Source organism: Sabethes cyaneus, chromosome 3 (genome assembly GCF_943734655.1).
Source record: "Sabethes cyaneus chromosome 3, idSabCyanKW18_F2, whole genome shotgun sequence".
Classification (NCBI taxonomy): domain Eukaryota; kingdom Metazoa; phylum Arthropoda; class Insecta; order Diptera; family Culicidae; genus Sabethes; species Sabethes cyaneus.
In genome coordinates this window covers 133,732,822-133,758,127 of record NC_071355.1, presented here as the reverse complement: position 1 = coordinate 133,758,127, position 25,306 = coordinate 133,732,822, and the positions used below count along the sequence as shown (strand labels likewise).

General features: G+C 34.7%; 1 protein-coding gene across 2 annotated transcripts in view; it reads right to left on the bottom strand.

Annotated features, from left to right (window-relative positions):
• Window positions 1-24,887, bottom strand: part of LOC128740423 (putative fatty acyl-CoA reductase CG5065) — an 82,435-nt gene extending 57,548 nt beyond the window's left edge. Inside the window, exon 1 of one of the 2 annotated variants that reach the window (XM_053835964.1) lies at window positions 24,861-24,887. The gene's annotated coding sequence lies outside the window, so the exon portion shown is untranslated. Of the gene's footprint in view, window positions 1-24,645; window positions 24,651-24,860 lie in introns of those variants that run through there. The other variant, XM_053835962.1, reaches the window with a different exon arrangement.
• Between the last annotated feature and the right edge of the window lie 419 nt (window positions 24,888-25,306).

Sequence of the window (25,306 nt, the reverse complement as noted above, 5' to 3'; positions counted from 1 at the left end):
ATAATGCATCGAGTAAGTAGGAGAATGTAAAAGAACGAAAAATTAGATGATAGTAGCAATAGTAGTGTTATTCGTAGCATGCTTATTAGGTTCGTGTTTCGTTGTAGGGTGAAGAACTAGTTTTAAGCAGCCTAAGCGGGTCACTGATTGTTTTATCTTATTACAAGCGATGGGTTGACTAAGTGGGGGATATCAGCATACCAATCTTCTTGCTATCTTTAGTTCTTCAAGCTGTTACCATTGGAAGACACTATTGTTGAGCTAAACTTTTGATTTTTCGCTTTAAAAGTTGGAGCGACGGAACTAATTTTGAACAGACCGAACCCATTTTCACTCGCAAGGTGCTTTTTTAAGCAATCCTGAAACCTGAATTTTTTTACGTCCCCTTAAAAAATCCCTCGAACTTTGCCCCCTATTCAGTAAGTTTGCGTTCCTATCCGCGACCTACTAATCGGCATCTGATGCGTAATCGGCGTAGCGTATCGGCATAGATGCGTAAAATGCCATCTGTCTAAATTGTTTATCGGGACATACACTCACCGCACCGTTCGGCAAACGGTATTCGTCGTCTCTTTTATTCTCTGGTGTTCTTATGGGAAACTGCGAGTTTGACGTCTCACTCGCTGTTCATAAGGATGGTGGGAGAACAAAAGAGGTAAACATATAGCAGTACAAACGATCCGACTCAGAATAGTGTTGTCAAAGCAAATAACATTGAAACACATCGTTGCTTTATTAAATCACTGAGAAAATCTTCGAAAATTATTGAAAAAGCTGTCTTTTGTGTTGTTTTTAATAAAGAAAAATTAATTATGAACATACATTTCTCTTGAAAGTATTGAACCACGTTTTCACCATAGGAGGTTTCAGTTAATTTCAAACTTAAAATTCTTATTTCCAGAACCGAAACATTGTCTTGGCAACACGATAGTTCATCAGTTGTGCTGGAGCTGCTGCTAGTGGTGAACAGGTTCCGTCAATTCAGAATTTGTTTTCAGTTTTGTTAGAAAATAATATAACTTTTGGCTAGTGACAAAGCCTTAGATAATAGAAAAAAAGAGAGTGAATAATATGGTATGTGACAATTGACTACTTGACTCTCAGAGTGGTTGTAATCAGTGCTGAAAATTTGATGAATTCGTTAGTAGCGAGGTGGCGATTGCTGAAGAGCAGCTGAAAAATGTACGTTTTTGGACAACAATTTTTAATTCATCATATTTCTTGTCGGAAACCCAGTAAATTGTGTTTGTGTGAATCAAATGTATGGTTAAGTGATTTGTGAAGATGATCCTATCAAAAGATTTTGAAAATATGAATAAAAAAGTGCATTTTCGGATCATTTATGTTCAACTGATTAAAATAGGTAACACTGCTTAACTCGTTCCTTACCCTATCTTGCGAATCTAGGAGATTTCATCGCTACCATTCCAATGAGCAAAATCGACCAGCTCTTGATTGGATGTACAGGAAAGTCCGGTTTCGCTACTAGGTCGATTGAATCATAGACGTAAGTACTTTTGTTTTTGCGTGTAAAGCTAAATTAGAAAGGAAGGCGCGAAACTAAACTGATGAAATTACACAATAATGGAACCGGCGTTACATGAACAGACTTTTTCAAGTTCACTGTGGGGTTCGCCTTGTAGTTCATATTGCCTGCTTTCTTGTGCATGTTGGAAAACAAAAATTGGATGTATGAATGCACCCGTTGGGCCTCAAGGTAATGCTACATAAAAGCAACAAAGCAAACATAATTCTGTGTTGCTATATCCATTTGTAGCGGATCTGGCTGAGTATAGCTTAGATACACAATCATACCATGTTTGGATTGCTGGGCAACTTCGAATCATTTCTTACAAAAATATATAAATACAATATGATATAATAAATACAATATGATATAGCAAATACAATATGATATAATAAATACAATATGATATAATAAATACATATAAACATAACAATTGATTTTAATTTTTTTCGCCTCTAATAGGTTTTTAATTACTAAATTTTCGTTCAATCACGTTGAGCATTTTTGGTTACATTTAGAATGGTACAAATAATAAGCTTATAATTTAATATACCTACCATTTTGGGTATTTATAAGTAAGAAAATAATAAATTTTAAATCTAACATAAAACACAATTTGGCGCAATCAACCTGCAGATTAATATTATAATCAAAATTATCAAGGATTTCCATATAAAACGAGAATTGACCGTAGAAAAACTAACAAGTCGTCAATTAATCGTTTCGATGTGGTTTTAGATTCTATAGATGTTCTTTTGAGAAATGAAGATTATTTAATTTAAGTTTTTAAAATGATATACCGTGCCCTATTGAAATCCGTATACCTAAGAACTAGATAATTTAGAATGGCCAATATAAAATTATGGAATTGTAATATGCAATTCATCACATTTTCTTTTGACAGTTTGTGGCTTATTTTAACATTATTTGGAATCACAGGAAGCTAAAATTACTCCTAGTTATAAAAAATCGAGGACAAAATGTACAACTTTTGATTCGAAATCCGTACACTTTTTCATGTCTGATTCAAAATCCGTACACCACGTTTAAAATTAACTAACGCCCGAATCTAAATCCGTGCATGCTTGATCTTAATAAGTTAAAAGTTAATTGCTATGTTGTTTTTGTTTATTTGACTGACTGCTTGATAAAATATGCTTTTCTTCATAATGCATTGTACATTGTGTTTCAGTGTTACTCATCTAAGAGTCATTTACAGGCACAGTCTCCACACTGGAATCAATATTTTCACATTTAAACCAAATTGTTCATTCGTGGTCGAAAAGTTAAAATATCAAGTTTGGTGTCGAGTAGACCTCACCTCTATTTTGTAAACCTCGTTTGTGCCAAATCCTCTTACATTCTTTTGCTTATACCTCAGGAAATATTGGGCTTTAAAGCAAACTTTTTTTACATTTTAAGAGTAAATTAACTTGACATATATCAACAGTATAAAGCAGTTTTTCTTAATTTTTATTGCAAATTATACGGAAAACTAAAAACTTACAGAAAGGGACTCCGTTATTTCGAGAATACCGATTCAATATGTTTGCTCTTATCGTAGTGACCGGAACTGCAAACTATCTCGATGCTTTACTAAAAGATTTTCCATTATATATCTTCAGAAATGCCATATTCCAGTATATCGACATGTGTTTAGCTTTAGTCCTTTCTATTTTCTTTTCAAAACATGGAATAAAGTTGGATAACTAAGGATACTGCACTGGTGTACGGATTTAGATTCAACTAGCAAAAATAATTCAAAATCCGTACAGTACTAAATAAGATGGATAAATATTATTTCAATGCTATAATGAATAAAATATATAACTGTACAACGATAATCATCCAAATCTATTTTCGGGATTTGAAGCAGAAAAATCACTTCAAGTACGCTTTACACTTGATTTGAATGGAAGTGTTTTTTTTTAGCAAATTGCTAACGACACAGCAAATGGACAAGGAAATCCGACAGATATTTGCAGTTTGATTTATATTATATTGTATATTGTATATATTTATATTGTATTTCATAGCCTACTGCCTAAATTTTGACATCGATATAATGCTAATAAAAAATGGGTCTGGACCTGTTATTAATATTTTGCACTGTTTTGACGTAGAACTACGTCTTACCGCAGGATGTCAAACCAAAATTTGGATTCAACCCAGCGTCACGAAAGAATGAAAGAACGCTAATAGCTTTACCAATTATGAATGGATTTTCATGGTTTAGATACCGATCGACTCATAAAAGATGTAGCAATTATGTGATTTCTATTGTGACATTCTTTTTCAATCACTAATTAGTAAAAATTACCGAACAGTTTCAAGGTTAAATTATCCCATACATTTTCAGGGACGACGGTTAAATACACCATCTGTTTACTGTGATTTCGAATACTTTATGTTTATAAAAAAAAGCAACAAAATACCCTCGCTCAATATGTCGAAGATTCTTTACGTCGTAATAGAACGTTTAGACTTATACTAGTAATGGGCGATGTCACATCGATGTTCCAGCATAGATTTTCCGATGTTTTGTTTCGATGTGAGCTCACAGGAAAATCGGTCACATCGATGTTAGTTTTTCGATTCAAATCGATGTCCCGATAAAATTAATCCGTTGAAATCAGGACAACTCAGATTGGCGCAATTAACGCAGTTGACTGCGTTGCTGTTTCTATAGTGTTTTTTGTGCTAAAATCCTGCAATTTTTTTGTAGAAGTAAGAATATTTTTCTAAACTTTATCGGAACTTCGCATATGTGCGGACCGACAGACTGGACTATTAAGGAGAATGGCGAGAAGGTACAACATCATACCGTCACTTTGTTTTATTTTTTGCAACAATATATTCATTTAGTTAAAGTCAGAAAAAATCAGGATTTTTTCTCAATATCAGCCAAAAAATAAGGGTTTGTCAGCATATCAGTAGACACGCAAAAAAGTCGGAATAATGCTGAATAATTAGGAGCATCGGCTGTTCCGTTTCCTTCATTTGCCAACTTCGAATATCGATTTAATTAACATCGATGTCTCACACTCGATTTAATCGATGTGCCGATATTTTTGAGACTATTGACATCGATTCAAAAACATCGATTATTTTTGTTTCGATGCCCAATACTAACTTATACTAATTTGATATCTGTGCTTGAGAAGTATGCCAAAAAGAGTGATAAAGTCCTCTCGTCCTAACATGATTTCTTAGGACTGTGACAAACCTAGTCCAGTTTGATGTCCTGAAAGTAAACAATTTTGTTAAAGCATAAAACCACCCCTTCCTTTCAACCTAGTTTATTTTTAAACATTGAATCTAGTCCAAATTTATGTCCTGAAGGTGAAACGTCACAGAAAAGTGAGCAGCAATCCTTTCCTTTTGCCAGATTGTATCCACATTCGCGACTACGAAGTTGCTAATATTTGTTTGGTTTTTGTGTGATAAAAAAGTGAAGGAAGTATTTTGGCTGTTGTTTTCACGCAAGTTTTGACAATGGGTTTTCGTGTAAGTGCGAACAGGGTTAAAAATCTCTTTAGCTTTCGCAGTCGCGAATAGGTACTGCAAGAATTTTTCGGAACTGTTGTCTTACAAGGAAACACAGCTGAAGATATATTTATGCATGTGAAGTAACGCAGCAATTCTCGAAGTAAGGAAAATCAGCGACTCTTTTATCCGAGAATAGTTTTGAATGTTTCAATTGCTGCTTTGCGTCAGTTAGTTGTCTGCAATTCTTTAATATTCAATAGTCAAGCATTACCTTCTTTCGAAAATGATGGAGAAGACAAGTCAGAAGGGATCCGTAATGGTGCTAATGGTTATTTGACCGTCAACTCAGTAAAAGGCAGTAAGGTACTGAACATCTGAAAAATTATCGACTTGCAAATATTTGGATTTCTCAACCTGTAGCACAGTCAAGCCATTTTAACATAACAATTTTTTGATATCATCAAAATACATATGTATGTGAATAGTGTTTGATATTAACGAGAGAATTTTGTTAATAGCTGGGTACGTGAGGGAAATACGGCTCGTTATTTGGGTATTCGTTAGTTGGGCCATGCTCCAACTTGAATGTCAAAATTATATTGAACTTTTGAGTTTAAAAATTTCAAATAACTGTCAGTCGGCCCAATTAGCGAATCAGCTGAAATGCAGTCGTGACCCAATTAATGGATTCAGGCTGTACTTCGATTCTGGCACTGGTAAAAATACTTGTTTTTGGCACCATAAATTACACAAAATACATACCAAAAATACGATACAATTATTTAGCACTATTATTTACTTAACGCTATTTTACGCCACACATATGTCAATATGGTGTGAAAGACAAGTCAAGGTTTCTTCGCAAAAACCCGCCTAACGTAGTTCTACGCTAGCTACGCAGTTGTGTCTGGAATACAGCCTTTCTGATTTTTAATACATATAATCAAGCAAATTCTATTAGGTGTACGGAATTCGATACCGCATGGTACTGGATTTAAAAGCTATACAGGTCAAATCAATAAAGGTTCATTATTTCAGGTATTAAATACTCGCTTCGGAAAATGTAATTGCTGCCGAATAGTCGATCTTATTATTCAGTAAGTATGATACCGTCATCCGGGGATACTTACAACACTTTTGAATCTTGACTTGATATAACATCTGAACTGTACCGTTTAGATCCATGTGTAAGTAGCCAAAACTTGTATAGTAGTCAGTACTTTTGATTTATGGTTTTATGAGAAAAACCCGATTTAATCCACCTAGTGGTGAAAGGAACCTTTGTTATACGGTCTTAGTTGCTATTTGAGATAGAAACCGACACGTCTTCGGAGTATAATCCATCTATTGGTTAACGTTGCGTAGTGCGTTGGTTTACATAAAATTTTTGAAAATTGAATAAGTTTACAAAATATGACCACTTATAAATTTTGATAGATCCTTTTTTCATGAAATTGCTGATAAGGATAAATAAGTTGTTAATAATTTGAGTAAGTGCAAGTAAAAGTAGGTTGTAAGAGCAAATATTATTCTTTAACATATACATTGCGTAGTAAAGGTCTAGTTTATAGATTTTTGAACTATGCATAATTTCCTGTAATGCCTATTTGATTCACACCAATAAAGTTTTCTAGAATAAATTTCATTAATTTTTATTAACCTTCCGTTACTCACGCTGTTGTATTTTGTATAACACGTGTAGGTTTTTGAACGCCATATTGTTATAAAGTTACAAATCGTTGTGTAACTAACGTATATTCTTCAATAAACTTGTTATGAGCCAAATGTAAAAATTATTCAATGCATTAATACTTTAAATTGTTGGGAAAATTGATCAGCATAAACTGACATCACAGAAATGAAGCAATCAGCATATGAGGTGTACCGGAATTGGCCTGGAATTTTCTCTCGTTTCTTCATATGGAAAAATGGTGTCTGTATGCATCAAAACAATCAGCAATAATGTAAAATGTTTAAAATGTATCCGTCTGTTGGTAGTCGAGTAATCCGGGGTCAAAATTAGGGTATTTTTTATAATCAAAGTTCTTCAGTTCCTAAACAAGCAAACATAGAGGTATACTGTATTCAGCAAAGTTGTGTATTTTTACTATTTGTGCAACTTTGTAATACATGAAAAAGTCATACAACAATTACGAAAAGAGCTAAAATAAAAAACTAATTTCACTAACTCATATACAATAAATAATATTTTTCTAGCTTCGCTGAAGAGATAGGGGGTTACTATCTTCAGCAAAATTTCTTGTAATAATATACTCTAAAACTTTGCAGAATACATCAATGTGTTATATTGAAACTGAAGAAAAATAATTTTTTTATTCCACTTTTAGGGGGATTAATCAAAATTTAAATTGCACCAGACGATAGAACTTTCAATTTCAAGAGATTCTTCCAAAGGTTCCATAAACCTAAAACCAAGTTTTCCCGGTCAAAACTCTAGTGCGCATGTCTTTTTGGCTTTGGGCCATTGTGCGCGCGAATAACCCGTATTACAAAAGTTGGCGCGAGTGTTGGAGGGTTAATATCTTTTGATCGGCAAAACCAATTCTACTGAAATTTTGCAGATATATTTGCAGCATTAAAATCTCTAATCTGATGTCAAAATAATTCAAACTAGATAAATCATCTTAGATGAAATGGTTATAAATTATTATAAATTTTAATGTGTTGTATTCAATTGCTCGTAACTTTCAAATCAATAATCAATAGTGATCTATTAGGCTATGTTACCTTTCAAATGAGACTAATAGCGCCTAAGTCGGTTTAGCCATCTCTAAGAAACAGGCGATAATTATTACCTTGTCAAAACAGGTTTTTTTAGGATAACTTTTAAACTACTTGTTTGTTTTCAATAAAATTTACCCGAAAAATTTAGCGTTAACAAGAGCTTTCATTCGATACCAAGATCGTTGAAATCGGTCACTTGGTTCCGGAGAAAATCGTGTCACGTAATTTTCACGTTTTTACTTATAACTTTTAAACGAAATGTCGGACCTCGAACTAATTCAATAGTGATATACTAGGCAATAATACCTTTCAAACAAAAGTAATAGCGAACAAATCGGTTCAGCCATCTCCGAGAAACAGGCGATAGAAAAGATGCGCCCCGCACATACATACACACATACACACACACACACACACAGACATTGCTCAGTTCGTCGAACCCTGTCGATTGGTATATGTGGCTCGGCCCTCCGGGCCTCGGATCAATTTCGTGTTTTTCGACCAATTCCTAAACCTTTGTTATAGTATAACAAAGGTAAAAATATCAACAAAATGAATTTTTAGAATGAACCGAAAATAGGGGTGTTGCAAGTTACCCAGTAAACGGGGTTACTTGCAACACTTTTATGATTTGCGTTTCTTATGATTTTAAATTTGATTTCAAACCGCGAATGACTATTTTTAGATATTTTGAGTGTATTTTACTAGAGATACTGGAAGCATGTTTTGTTTCCCATTTGTGTCTATCGCTTTTTTAAGATATTATTTTTAAAGATATTATTTTTTAAAGATAATGCAGCATGTCGGCGAACTGCAAATTGCCGTTTCAAGGCACGTGGAATTTTTCTGGAGATGGCAGTAGACAAAATAACATCGTACACATGCAAACTTACTTTATACATACGGTCTATTGCGATAGTTAACTATTTTACAAGTGTTCAAGCCGCGCCATATTGGAAGTAACAACACGAATTCATCGTTACTTCCCAAGTTCAAAATATAAACAAAGCTTAAAGTTGCTATTTGTTAGCTTATATGATGCACTAATTGTGCACAGGAACCAAACGATAAAAAATAATTTCATGTCAATGAACTGACGCAACTTTGCACTTTCATTTTTGCTATTCTGAAGGTGAAATTAGTTTCCAATCGTATAAAAACAAGCAAAACAATGATATAATGGATTAAAGTTAACTAAACAATAGGTAAACGTCCCTTCTTTAAAACCCCATTGACTACAAATGGTTATGTTTACAAACAAATGTGTTAGGGCTTTCAAAAGCGCGATGCGCAGAAGTGCTGCAAATAACCCCGGTGTTGCAAGCATCCCCGAATGACGGTGTAAATGTAAATGTTATGTACATTTCTTATACTCATACCGAATCGCCTGATCTATCGCAGTTAGCAAAAGTTCATAACGACCAAAAAACGACCTACGTCAAAACGAAGGAATCAGCCAATCACATGGAAGCACTCTTTTCCTTCCCAGGCCCGGTACGACAAAGTAATACACCTGCGGTTTCGTTTACTTCAATTCTAAAAAAAACGACCGAACCGTTGCTTTCCAACAGAACAGGAATTATTCAGTGTTTCCAGGTCGATTGCCCATTTCCCGCTAGAAATCCCGCTGAATCAAAAGTCATATTATTTTTTCGTTTCTGGTGCAGAATAAAAATTAAAAAATATTTATTTCAGTAAAGCTTGCATTTGAAATTAAGATGATCTGCTAAAATTGAGAGGTTGCAATTAAATGAACATTATGCAAATTTGCTGCATTCATGTTGACGAAGTTTTTGGCTTCAGGAAACAGAAAAAGAAATATCTTGTTATCTCTCATATAATGACAGTTTACTACGAAATTCCGCAAGCATTTTAAGATTAAGGAGTCTAAGAACACATGCAAACATTTCGAAAGAAGCTTTTAGTACAAATTCTATGATAAAAATCGTGCAAAATTTCAGCAACGCTGGCAAATGGTTATGGTTTTTGGTGACAAAGGAAAACATGTTTCAATCTTTATAAGCACCCAAAAATCAAAAATATCTGCAAAGCGCATCGGCTCTTTGTTCTCGCTGATATTTTGTTTTAGCAAAAATGTACCGATTTGTTTTAGGTTTGTTATCATATAAATATATATACAATATAGATACATAAGTGCTGTTTTGTGTCCAATTCATGAATCAGTTGGATTTTGCCTTTGACAACGAATTAATTTGTGGAAAAATTGGGAATATGCAAAACAAATTGGTTTGGTGGTCTTCTTTTTCAGTTAGTTCTAATGCGTATTTGTCAGAACTCATCCCATTCTAGGCAAAAACCACGGAGTTTTCTAATCAACAGAATATACTGAACCATTTGCCAATGCATGAGCAGACATTGGAATGTCAATAACCGAAATGTTTTGCTGTCAACCTCTTTTTCAGCACTCTTCTTGCCTACCAAATATCACTAAATCGAGATCCCACTGAGTTATTTAAGAAAACCGCTAGATTACCGCTAGCCGCTGTTTGGTCATTAAGTCCCGCTGTCCGACTTGAACTCCCGCTAAATCTAGCGGGAAAACCACTGATATGGCATCCCTGGAATTATCATTATCAGTAAACCTGGACCAAATTGAAGTCATGAAGATAAACAATTTCGTAAGAAATTCTTTTTATTATCCCTACCTTTCGATCATTTTTTGTTTGCTTAGATTATAGTCACTTCAACTAGCATTGGGTTATTCGTGACTTGCGATCAATTTTATCGTTTGAACATTAAATCTAGACAAAGTCGATGTCCTGAAAGTAAACCGTTGAAGAAAAGAATGCGCCTACCTCTCCTCTTCAACCGATTATATCGATATACCGCCCTCCGGGGGGACATTGTGCCACGGGTGTGAGATTGTGCCAAAAACCAAAAATGTTTATTTGTGAAAATTTATTATATCTATAGAAACTGGTCACCTAAATTCAAAATGATGAACATAACATAGCCTAAACAGGGTTTCAAAGTTCAGGGTTGTCCCGTATAAACCAACCCAAACAAGGAATCGCATCAACTTGTTATTTTGAAGGTATATAAACTAATCATTTGCAATGTATTGAAAGGTTATTAGGCGTTGGATAAGTTTTGATTACGAAAATTATATTTTTCGAAACTTTGTACTTTTTGAGCTTCACGGGAGTGAGATTGTGCCAAGCCAGTAGGTACACTCACATTCTTTACTATTGAGCACAATATTTAACAGATTAAATTGCATCATCCATTTTGGAGCAAACAGCATCATAAAAAATTAAGCTAAATAATTTAAACCAATTTTTACTTTTTCTCTGGAAATTTCAGATGCTTTGAATACACACTCTAATATAAGACGAATATATTATACCGTGTATAAACTGCCAGTTTTAAGGAGGGGGAGGGTGGTGAGAATGAGCCACATTCTCTGCGACCGCGGGTTCTGGAACGAAATAATGGTTACTTATGTTATATGATCAAATAGGTATGCCCGCTTAGGATACACGCCCTCCATATATCTCCCCCTTGTTAACCCTAGAAACGCTACTGGCTATATAAAGGCTGTCCATTGACTACGAATTCATTTTTAGTTATTTCAGACCTCCTCGGGTTATTTTCGTTCATACTTTTTATATGATACGTTGTTTTTGACCGACCCCCGGCCCCTAATAGTCCACTTAGTTCATGGACGGCCCCATATGAACTACTTTATACTGTTATTAATGTGTATTGTTCATAAACATGCTAATGTTCACTGTTCACTGTTTAGGTATCTAACTTAACTTTAAGTTTTTCGCACAATGTCACCCCCTAGAAGGGTAACTAAACCATCTCTACGGTTGTTGTTAATTAAACAATTTAGTATATATTGACAGGTCTGAAATCAACTTAGTTCCTAAATTGTGTGTATACTGAGCTAAAGAACAAAAACATATGCTTTTTTGGCACAATCTTGTCCCGGACGACGGTAGAAAAATACATTTTCTAAACTGAAGTCTGGTATAGAAATGTGGTAGATGTAGAATTCTAGCATGTGACATGAGGCACAAATTTGCAGTGTTTATTTAAAGACTAACCATGAAATACTTTACTGGCAGCTCTGATTAATATCTCACAAATACATTTACTAATCGAAACAGAGAAATAAAAGCTCATAAGTATTGTTAAATTCATTCGAAGAAGACGCGTTTTTATGTCTTGCGAAATTATTACAGTCCACTAATTGTTTGAAGATACAACTAGCTTTTGATTTATTGGCTGCAAAGTATAAAAATAACTGAAAAGCAGAGTGCCAAGAAAACCTCCAATGTACTTAGAACGATAATAATTATTGAAAATCTTCCAACCTGCGTGATTTTAATTAGCATTTTATATGATAGTTCAAAGCTATAATAAATGGCGTGTTTAACTATTTTCGAATAAATTAATAAGAGTGAATTAGTTTAGTGAATGATAACACTGATTAATTGATTATTATTTACTGTTTTGCATTTTGCGTTTAATGACAAATATTTTATGCTTTGAGTAAGTTTTTTTTAACTCATAAACGTAGGGGAACTGTGGGTAAAATGAACAGGGGGGTAAAATGAACAGGTAGCCAAATTCCCAGTAAACCGATTAAAATCTGTTCCATATCAGTAGGTATCTTCTCCTAGAAGTATTTCAAGCTATTTGAGACAATATGTGGTGATCATAAACGTTCTAAAGTGAAAAAAATTGAAAAAGTAAAAAATATTTGTTGAAATCTGACGCCGATGTTAATTTCCACTATTAGTATATAAGCTTTTTTGGCGAAACAAATTGAATTTCGACTATTTGTATCATTTAGTGTTGTTTGCTTATCACTGTCCTGCGGATCTGTCGAAAATTCCAAATATTTTTATCAACTGTTTGTTTATAATAAACACTAGAAAACAATTGGTGTTTTGGGGGAAAAATGAACACTTCACTATGGGGGCAAAATGAACAGTGTGTATCATGATGTTTTATTTTCCATTTATCAGCAGCCAGGACCTAATTACAATTCAATCAATAAAAATGATGAAGTTTCTCGAAAAATGACGGAAAATGACCGATGAAGCGAGTTGAAAGTCAAGCATTGTTTGAACCTGGCGAAGTTACATTATGTTAACTTTGTGGAGTCCTATTTTAATTCCAGCAGCCTTGTTGATTATCTACAGCTTATGTAGAACAATGATAAGGTAAAATAATGTTTAATTTATCCAAGCTGCATGTTAACTTTAGTTTTCCATGACATGTTCATTTTGCCCTCACTGCATGTTCATTTTACCCACACGAAAAAATCAGGCTCGAATGTAACGCTTTCGGAAATAAGGAATTTTTCATGACAAATCGTCTTTTTTCAAACATATCTTTATATTTTGCTACATGGAATATGAATCCAGCTTTCAATTCATGTAGTGCGTTCAGCATTTGGTTGGTTCCTGGGGAAGCAAATGGCGAAATTGCTAAGGGTGTTCATTTTCCCCCCAGTTCCCCTATATCGATTGACAACTGGTGTGTAGTTTCTAGCAAGTTATTTAAAGTTACCTGGTACTACAAGCCACTCAAAAATCTAGAAACTGTGGTATCACCGCCAATCACCAAAGGATGTGTGATTGTGACTTGGTGGCTTAATTCGTTATAGAACTACAAATTAGAAGAAACTAATACACAAAATGTAGGCATTTGGGAAGTATAATCTCGACCTCATCTAACAAAGTTATCACTTTGCGCAACAAACTGTGGAACATTTGAAAAATGTCCAGTGTTATCGAATCGTATCTACATTCGTAGTTCTACGTTAGCGCAGCGTACAGCCACAGACCTTCATATTTTTTACTTTACTTTTCTGGGCATAAAGATTTATTTGTTGTCTACTAGCTTGTTCACACACGTTTGATTTACTTCTATGTTTAATTTTCACTTTTTTTTTTGGTTTATTGTCTTTCCACAGTTTCATACAGAGTTGCATTATAGCAAGGAATAAATAAAACTCTTGAACCGGACAATTATAGTTTGAGAGGCACATAGTTACTTAATGATTTTTGATAACATACTAAAAAACACACAAAATCAGACTAAATTTAAGTGCAAAAGAATAACAGGGAACAGGAAATACGCGTTAACATTATCAAAGCGTGGACTACGAAATTACAGAAGAAAACTAGTACCTATAATAGACTTTCTTAAACTTACTGAAAATAACTAATATTATTTTATAAAGATCTTGCTATATATTTCTTTACATTGCAAGTTCTACATGCATTAAAATGTGAATCTATTTTCAAAATAACTTGACATAACTTGAAATATCAATATGATAAAAATTGTTAGTGCTAGTGTGGCTAAAATTTGAAATTTCAACTGCCAGGTTAAAAAGGGTTAAACGCTAAAATGCTTTTTGAACACAAACCTGTATTCCAGCATCACCGAGTATGTTTCGTGTATGCCTTTAAAAAACTTTTCTGTTTGTACCTACCTGATTCCTCGTCGGTGCACAAACAAACGTTTAATAGGCATTCGAGTGTATATAACGCGTATATAGTATTGCTTTGACGAAAAAGGCCAAATGCGCATAACTCAATATGCTGAACATATTTTGAAAGCGGCACAAGATGCAATTACCACAAGGTGTATTCGACGCTGACGTGAGTTAAGTAAGCTGAAGTGATTACACAACGAATAATTAAATTGCGATGCACGAGATGGATGATCTGATGCAAAATATATGGGGTATAACAACATATTTGTTCTAATAGAAATTTTTGTCTCACAAAATAATCTCGAATTCGACAGTGATACTCTATTTAAAGGATCATACGAAGTGTAATAAAGGGTAGTCTTTTGAGTATTGAAATTGAAAATTTTTAATATTGAAATGAACCTCGATTAAAGTAACTTCGATATAACGTAACTCGATATAACATAACGTTTACCTCGATATAATGTAATTCGACAGTGATACTCTATTTAAAGGATCATACGAAGCGTAATAACGGGTAGTCTTTTGAATATTGAAATTGAAATTTTTTTAGCACAGACAAACAGACGAGACGTTAATTCCATCGTCCATTCAAAAACCACTTATTTTTAAAAAAAGCATGTTTCGCAACATGGACACACCGCTGCGCTCGAGTGTTGCTTCGAGTTTCCAGTTTAATACCATACAAATGTAAAAACCTTCAGTGTAAAACCCTGCAAATGTAAAAAAACCTACAGTACAAAACCCTGCAAATGCAAGCAAAATGTGCAGGACGATGGTTTTTGAAGAATTTTCTTCTATGTTCGTAGTTCGTCAGTGTTTTTAGTATACGTGGGACGTAAAATTCAGTTTTAGTTAGGAACATCTTTAGTGCAAGTTTTGTTTTCATATAGGGGAGAGTAGTAAACAATGAGACAACGGGAATAACTTCGCTATAAAGCAAGCATTGAAGAATCATGATATTCTCCTGGAAAATGAAATTTGTAAACCTATACACTCAAGTACTTTTTTTACACGGTTTGTTTTTTCGATTATTAAGAACGGGGCAACTTAAGGACCATTCATTTATTTCTCAATACATTTGGGAGAGGCCCGACATTCGTCACGTAGTTTGTAAATGGTCCCTCAGTTGCACCGTTCTTGAGCTATCGAAAAAAACAAACCGTGTAAAAAAAGACTAGAGTGTATCACACAATGTAGTTTGAGAAAAATTTGTTAATTTTTAAATATATTTTTCAACAAAAGTCATTTTTGAGACGGGTAAAGTAAATTTTATTGCAATCATTTTCAGGTGATTTTCAACAGCAAATCGCACACTTAATTTAAATTAAATTTACTACATGGCATCACATAGTAATGAGATAAAAAAAACTTATGACAATCTAATTGTTTGCTAACACCACTATTTCACTATTTTATAAAACATTCCTATTGGGAACAGTGAGATAAACAGACGCACGTAATTAAAAAAAATTTATTTGTTAATCCATATAAAAAAATTACTTGATTAATTTAATTTACTAAAATTAATTTAAATGAATTCTGAAATGAAGTGTAAGTTAAAAGTTAGATGACCAGGATTAGTCCTTTATATCAATATATATCAAGATGTGAAAATAATCGGACTTTTAAATCATACCCAACAATAATGTATCCTATACTCACACAATAAACAGCACGACATCTAAACTATTATACCCAAAAAATATGATTTAAAATAAATTGAAATAGAGTATGTCGCTGCTTCGTCGTAATTGCCTATTCCCGTCCTTTCCAACACAAATTATTAAAAATATCAGCATTTTTATGACACACAATGCACTACTAGTTAGGCCCTAATATTTTAATTTGTTTTCTATCATACGCGATCAATCAAAGTGAGCTGAGATCTATATAAATGCTTTTTATCATTAAAGTAGTCCTTCCAGCCAAATTTCCTACGTTTTTTCGTGCGATGAAGAAGAAAATATGCCTTTGTTTCGTGGGCGCGAGAAGCAACATGCAGGCAGTGAGCGGACAAGACACTACTCCGGACAACTTTGTCCAAAGGATGTGTTCTAACACGGACGTCTGGGGAGCGGTCAATGCGGCTGCTACCCAGATTGTACTTGAGCTACAAAGCCGCTGCAGAGCCGATCAACGGCAAGTAAATAGCTTAACTACCATAGTTCAGTAGTTATCTAAGAGGGTGCGTTAAGCACAATAGCCCCTTCCTGAAGTAATACCGATAAGGTGGTGCCAGGGGGGATTGAGGCTGGAGACTCGAGTAGAGTTTTAGTGGGTCTGGATCCTCACGCCCCATTAAGGGGGTCGGGATACCAAAGTCCAATCTCTGAGTTGTCTTCTCAGGGTGTCTGATAGTACTGTATCTTCTAAGGTGCTGAGCAGATTTCCCTACTCGTTAAAAAACAGACGCACACATACACACACACACACACACACACACACACACACACACACACACACACACACACACACACACACACACACACACACACACACACACACACACACACACACACACACACACACACACACACACACACACACACACACACACACACATACACACATACACACACATACACACATACACACACACACACACACAGAAAATGCACAGTTTTAGAAACTGAGTCGAATGGTACCTGACACGCAGCCCACAGGATCACCTCGATCACCGGTTTTTTTTTCGAGTAATTCCTATAGGGTAAGACGGAGCAAAGAGTGTCACCTAAGCTCAAACTGTGCTAAATTAAAAAATATCAGTATTTCTACCGCGCTATGCGCTATGCACCTAACTTTGTAGGATATTGTCTAAACAATCCTGGAAATATTGAGCATTAGAAAATGTTTTTTTGTATTTTTCCAAGAGCTTTGAAAAAGACCCTTTTTTCTAGTAGTAGAAAAACACCGGGGCAAAGTATGTTAATCAATGGGGCAAAGAGTGTCACGTTCTTAAATAGGATGGTTTAAATTTGTAGAGCCCAGTAAAGTTAAAAATAGTGAAAAACAATTGTAGCTGCATGTTCAAGTCAATCAGTGGCAAGTTTTGCAGATTCCCGCACCCCTCGCCCCAGACTACTGTGACACACTTTTCCCCGAAGCATGTTTTTGAACAAACATGGAAATTAACGCTTGCTTGCAAATAAATAGCCTGTAGATCACTTTTGTATGCAGTCGGTAAACCTAAATAAATAATAAATAGTCTATAATATGGGGTAAATACATTGAATTTTTAAATGACAACTAGTTTTCCATTTGAAGTATCGTATAAGCGACGGTGCCAAAAATATCAAAGATTTTTAAATAGAAACTCATAACTTGCTGGGTATTATTTATCCCTGGTAGAAAAAGGTACTGCTAAGATGTTTGAAAGAAAAATTTATCAAACTTGGAATAATGTCATAGGACTTAGAAAGCTTCATTGACACACTTTGCCCCGTCCTACCCTATTTTTATACTATATATTTCTATAGTAGAAAGGCAAAAAGGTAAAGAATTACTAGCATCAAACTAGTACGATGAACCAGAATAAATGCTTACAACCAATTCAGGAACAAAAGAATCGCTAGCTTTATCTGATTCCTCTTTTCAAGAGTAACTTCGTTAAAATACACAATATAATATTCTGTTACCTACGTGTTCGTATGAGACTGCAACGTATGATTAGATTTTAGTGACTGTTTGGTAAAACAGCTCACAGAAGGGGAGTGGTTGGGCATTTCTTCGATGCAATTTATTTTCAGGACATCAACTTTGTCTAGATACACTAGGAAAAAATGACCGGGACGGGTTGGTTTGGCTACTATTTTTTAGAACCGAAGCCAACGAAATCGCAGGTGTATCAAATCATCGTCTGGGGCAAGGGAAGCAAAAGTGTGCTTGCATGTGATTGTTAAAGTTTAAAAATTTATCTTTGCAATTGAATAATGATTAAAATCGTAACAAAATAAAATTGTTGAATATTTTTCTATCCAACGACATATTGATGAGCAACACAGTTTTCTCGTCCATGAATCGCACTTTTGCTCCGTCCGTGAATCGTACTTTTGCCCTGCAATAATTTTAATGCATGCGTTTGAGTTGTATCTTTCATTTCTAGAAAGGTTCGGTTGAAGAGAGTTATGGACTCCGTTCCCACTTGCCCCGGGGTACCTTATATTTTTGCTTCAATATAACGTAACGAAATCTATATGTATAAAAGTGAGCGTGAGTATGTTTGTATGTTTGTATGTTCCACCATAACTCCAGAACGCATTGACCGATCTCCACCAAACTTGGCACACATGTTCCTTGATATATGAGAATCAGCACTGGAGGGTTAACAAAAACGTGGGGAGTAGGTTCCCTGATAGGGGAGAGGGTCACTAACAGGGGGGAGGCCATAACTCCGAAACGCCTGGATCGTTCTTTATCAAACTTGGCACACATGTTCTTTGACATAAGGGAATCAGCACCGGGGGTTGACAAAGGCGGGTGGTACTAATAGGGGGGAGACGATAACTCCGAAACGCCTTGACCATTCTTTATCAAACTTTCATACATGTTCCTTGATATAAGGGAATCAGAACTGAAGGGGTTGACAATAGGGGGGGGGAGTAACAAGGGGAAGACTCCGAAATGTTTGGACGGTTCTTCCTTAAGTGACGGTGGGACAAAAGAAGTAGCTGATGACAGGAGGTTGCTGACAGGAAAGGGGAGTAACGCCCACATGACTGTAACAATTTGTCCGTACAACAGAAAAAATCAAAATACGAAACACTAAACGGCAATGCTCGCAACTGTAGATTTGTCAAGTATAATTATGCGCCAAATCAAAGTGACCCGTATAAAAAGTGTTCGACCATTAGTGCTAAGTGTTGCTGGTCGACTCTATTTGAGTCACAGGAGCAATCATTCAAACAGTGTGGAGTTGATCTGAAAACACCATGTTTTTTCCCATGGTCAACTTTATGTGGCATGTTCCAGAGTGGGTTCGGCCAATAATTTGTGCATACTTGCTCCTGGTGGTGAAACTAAAAACCATGCAAGAAACAATGTTGCGCCTTCTACTTTTTTTTGAAAAGTACAATAACAAAACTATTCATTACCTATGGGTGAGGTGGCCATTGTTAGCGGAAGGTGCAAATAGGATAAATGTCTTGGTTTCTCTTTCTTTATAGGGTTTTATAGGGATTTTCGTAAAGATACAGATGTGTAAGTGGCCAGGTAGACAAAAGAGGGGGAGCTGACAAATGGGAAGTAACGTCCAAAAGAGGAACAAGCGTTATATTTTTGCATTATAAGCATTTCGGTTACAATAACTGATGTACAAGTGACTGTGAGACAAAGGCGCCCCGAGTAAGATCGGGCACTCAGCTAGTAGTTAATAAAAGTTGCTTAACATCGAGGTGTTACTGTACATTAATTTTGATATTCCATAAATATTGCGAATTCTCATCGTCTGCGGTTCATAGAACCAAATTAATTTTTAATAAAATTACTAAATATCGCCAATTAAAATTGGCGATACATGCTACGTGAAGAGTTGTGAAGTTTATATTTGATGATCGATAAGTATTTTGAGTTTTAATAAATGTAAAAGCACTTTTTTTTTCATTCACTCGTTTTTTCATTCAAACTTGTCTCATAAAAGTTCATTTCGATATTATTGTGTAAGTTTTTTTTAACCAAAAGTTGCCATGTATTGTCGAATGTTATCTACATTCGTAGTTCTACCTGAACGCGTCCGTGTCTCTCGCACAGACCTTCATACCTGTAAATTAAGGGTTGTTCAAAAATAAAAATAAATCTGAAAAGAAGAATCGAAACTAGAGGTACAAAATGAAGGAGAAGAAACACTAAAATTACCCGACACGAATGCACTACCAGGTATAAAGTGTCGCTAAAAAACAACAACAACAACAACAACAACAACAACAACAACAACAACAACAACAACAACAACAACAACAACAACAACAACAACAACAACAACAACAACAACAACAACAACAACAACAACAACAACAACAACAACAACAACAACAACAACAACAACAACAACAACAACAACAACAACAACAACAACAACGACAACGACAACTACTACTACTACTACTACTACTACTACTACTACTACTACTACTACTACTACTACTACTACTACTACTACTACTACTACTACTACTACTACTACTACTACTACTACTACTACTACTACTACTACTACTACTACTACTACTACTACTACTACTACTACTACTACTACTACTACTACTACTACTACTACTACTACTACTACTACTACTACTACTACTACTACTACTACTACTACTACTACTACTACTACTACTACTACTACTACTACTACTACTACTACTACTACTACTACTACTACTACTACTACTACTACTACTACTACTACTACTACTACTACTACTACTACTACTACTACTACTACTACTACTACTACTACTACTACTACTACTACTACTACTACTACTACTACTACTACTACTACTACTACTACTACTACTACTACTACTACTACTACTACTACTACTACTACTACTACTACTACTACTACTACTACTACTACTACTACTACTACTACTACTACTACTACTACTACTACTACTACTACTACTACTACTACTACTACTACTACTACTACTACTACTACTACTACTACTACTACTACTACTACTACTACTACTACTACTACTACTACTACTACTACTACTACTACTACTACTACTACTACTACTACTACTACTACTACTACTACTACTACTACTACTACTACTACTACTACTACTACTACTACTACTACTACTACTACTACTACTACTACTACTACTACTACTACTACTACTACTACTACTACTACTACTACTACTACTACTACTACTACTACTACTACTACTACTACTACTACTACTACTACTACTACTACTACTACTACTACTACTACTACTACTACTACTACTACTACTACTACTACTACTACTACTACTACTACTACTACTACTACTACTACTACTACTACTACTACTACTACTACTACTACTACTACTACTACTACTACTACTACTACTACTACTACTACTACAACTAAATACTTAAAAATATTTTATAACTGTTCGAGCCCGCTGTGGTGCATTCTACCCCTGTTTTGTATTTTGAGGTTTCTTGCAATTTATGTGAAAAAATGCCTAGTTAATGCCGTTTTTATGATGAATCATCGAGTATGATAGTATATCAATTAGATAGACTGTATTTATTATGAAATTTGCATACCGACTAGTGGTAAAAGCTTAAGGGAAAACCGAGATTTCTTACATGTGGAATGGGATCGCGGATAATCGTTTAATTTTATTGGATGTGGCACTGTGTGATGCTTCTACATGCTACACAATTATGAATTAGTTTGTTTTACACCAAAATAAAATGCGCATCCATAATTTTACTAAATAGTTTTCGCGTTTTTAAACAATTAATAGCATGTGCCATTCTACCCCACCGGTGCGTTCTGGACAGCCTTCCCCTACCTATAAAAATGGATTTCTGTCTGTCCGTATGTTCCTTATAGAATCGGAAAACTACTGAACCGATCGGTGTGAAAATTTGCATGTTGGGGTTTTTGGTGCCAGGGAAGGTTCTTATGATGATTAGAGATCCCTCCCCCACTGCCGGCCACTGTGGGGGGCAGCCCCCCGTAGAGATCACCTCTATCTAGGGTTATTTATTTTCCTAGATCTACTGACCTCTATTACCTTCCTTCAGTTGGGTCACCTTTGCGAAATGGTACTTTATACGAAAAGATTTTCCGTGAAATGGTACATCCCGCGTAAGGTTTTTGCGAAATGGTATTCTGCGAAACTCTATATTCCGCGTTATAGTCAACCGAGAATTGGTGTTCCGCAAAATGGTATTCGGCGAAATGCTTTGTAATGATGGCGAATATTTAAATGCTATCTGCTATATTTTATCAGGTTAAGCAATGGGGGGAGTTGTTTTCTACTTTGCTGTGAGGAAAATTTGTATATTAAAACACCCATGAACTCCTCAGAAACTTACAAAACACGAGATTGTGACAAAGGTCATCCGAGATTTACGATTTATGTACAACACGGTTTAATTTGCGGCAATACGAAGAATAGAATCCATATAATTAGAAATTTAAAAAAATGGTTTACCAGATAGGCTGAATCACACCGCTTGTATATAAACTATTTTTTATGAAATTGCAAATCAATCCGGATATATTGAATATATACATGAATTCTTTATGTAAGTTTAAAGTGAGATGACCAGATTTGCCCTTACATGAATACAAGCTGATCCGGCAAACTTCGTCAGTACGAAGTCTGGCAGTCCTCAAATTGCATTGTAGTTGTAAACTTTATAAAAACGGAGAGAGCTGCTGGTTTTTAGAAAAAAAAATGTACTCAAGGTTAAAACCATGTTTTACTCTTTTTTACCAGTTCAGCGTTTGGTGAACTCAATCAACCATTTGATTTTCAAAGAACGTCTATTTTAAACAATTAGGCTAAGCCATCAGTCACAAATGGCAAACTGCTAAAATAACCAAATTTATTGTCAAATACATTCCGAACAGATGTAGTAGATCTGTCTAATAGACCCTCAGGGTTAAAAAATCAGAGTAAGTAGTCTCTTTGTAGTGATAGTGGCATGTATCCATGCATGTAAGATGTAATAATACGATGCTTAATGTATACATGCTACATGCATTATATGTGGCATTTTTCAAAGTAGTAATTGTACACGTTCAATTCTCAATAGAACTCAGGGCTATTTCTATGTGCATTTGGAAACAATTCAACCCTTAGTCTGTACCTTGAGGTCAATTTGACCCAGTCCACTTTGAGAAGCTATAAATTTTTTATTTTTTAAAGAATTAATCTACTTCTTTCGCGACCAATTTGACACCAAAATTCGAACTGCTATGTCTCAGCGAAAACTTGTCGGATTTCCGATTTTTTAGATATTTCAGAAAGATAATTTAATGGACTAAATGATAAAATTTCGAATGGCGACTTGGTGGTGGGGACCTTTTACAAGGAGGGATTTTAGTAAAAAAAAGTCGTAAAATCGGATTTTTTCAGATATGTGACGTCTATATCACGAAATCCCTACCGCCTAGAACGATGATTCCTTCTACAAAAATATACGCGTACACGAGATCTTCAAAATTACGCGTGACATTTTACACGATTGCACCACCAACTATATTTAAATTTCTTTTGAAATGTATCATTGTTTTAATTAAAGCCCTGAACACTTTTTATGTGCCTTTCTATATTCTTCTCATTACCATCTTGCAATTCTGTGTGCTGGTTTTTATGTTAGCCCATAATTTTTGACGTGTTCGAGCACCTTTCCATATGATTCCATATGATTTTCTCGTAAATTTTTAAAGCAATTCCATATTCTAAAATTTTTGTTTTCTATTAATTCATAAATCGATTGGCTAGAACCGAAAGAAAACCGAATATCGATAACTATTAACTGTGAAAATATTTTTTTAGCATGATGTCGTAAGAGTCGTGCCACCGCGATTTCACAATTTCAGTAAATCGTACTATCTATATACAAGCATTGTTAAACTTGTTACTATGACAGCTAACTTTTCACAATACAGTGGACTCTCGGAAAAGTTAATCGATTATGGAATGGGTCACACACACCTGTGTGAATGAACGCTTTGGACAACCAATAAATTCAAACTCTCAGAAAAGTTCAGCCAAAAATTAACTTTTTAGAGTGTTGCATGAGAGCTAATATTCACTTAAATTTTCTGAACAACTTTTCAGAGAGTTAACTTTTCCGAGAGTTCACTGTATTGTGAATTCCAATCGTCTATACAAAACACGCGTACTAAATTCAGCGACTAAACTTTACCAAAAAAACGTTTTCCAGGCACAATAAACTTTTCCTTCAAGAAATGATAGAATAAAATACAATTATCAAGATAAATATTGTAAATTGAAAATTATTAATTGTGATTGTTACAGATTTTTTAATGAAAGCAAAACAGCGTTTCAAGCGACAAAAATGTCAAAGTTGCAGAAATACGAGTTATAACAGTTGCATTTAGTGTGTTAAGGTGACCCCATCAATAATCAAAACTATTTAAAGAAAAATTCAGATTCAAGCTCAAAATTAAAATACAGCAAATACTTAGAAGCCTGCCGAAACTATTTTCATATGCCCAGCATAAATTTTCACTTTTGTTTTGATTTTCCTTCTTTACAGCGCATGCTGACACAGAACTCACATTATATACCTTAAGATTTACTTTTGGTAACTTTATCAATTTGTTTTACTTTTAGACTTGTTTGTTCTCTGACTGATTATTTTTTGTTCCATTGATAGTATTATAGACAAACATTACCCTAATAGTAATTATGCAAATATAGAATAGAATATATATAGATATTATTGCATTTCTTCTACGTTTCTTTTCATGATAACGACGCTCTAAAACAGTGTGAAGTGCAACTTCATATTATTGCAAAATAAACTGTGAATGTATAACTGTTGTTTCACAGACACTTAAATTTAATCACCCTCAAAGCGGAATGTAATAATGAATCAACAAGAACTCACCGCAATTGAAATCTGTGAACACGTGGCGTATGCGTCTTTAACGTGCAGATTCTTTTACTCAACTGAACAAATATGTCGGCAACCCCACAACTGCGGCATAATCTGAAAGGAAACGAAATTGGCTGTAGTGGGGGCCATAGTGGAATGGTGAGTACTAGTAAGCAGAAACTTTGCACATTGAATCTGCAGATAAATGTTTACCTATCTTAAGACTCGTGAAAGAGGTTTGAACTGAGCTGCGCTTCAAAAAAAAACATTTATTATTTAAAATCCAATTATTTTCAATACAAGTAGCTACAGCGGCATTCAACAAATGAACCATTTAAATCCATCAAAGAACAAAGTAAAATTAATTTACAGAAAAAAGTAAAAAAAATCTTACTGTTTATATTCTACATGTATTCATCTTTCTTTCCTTGAATTGACGCTTTTAAATCGAAATGCAA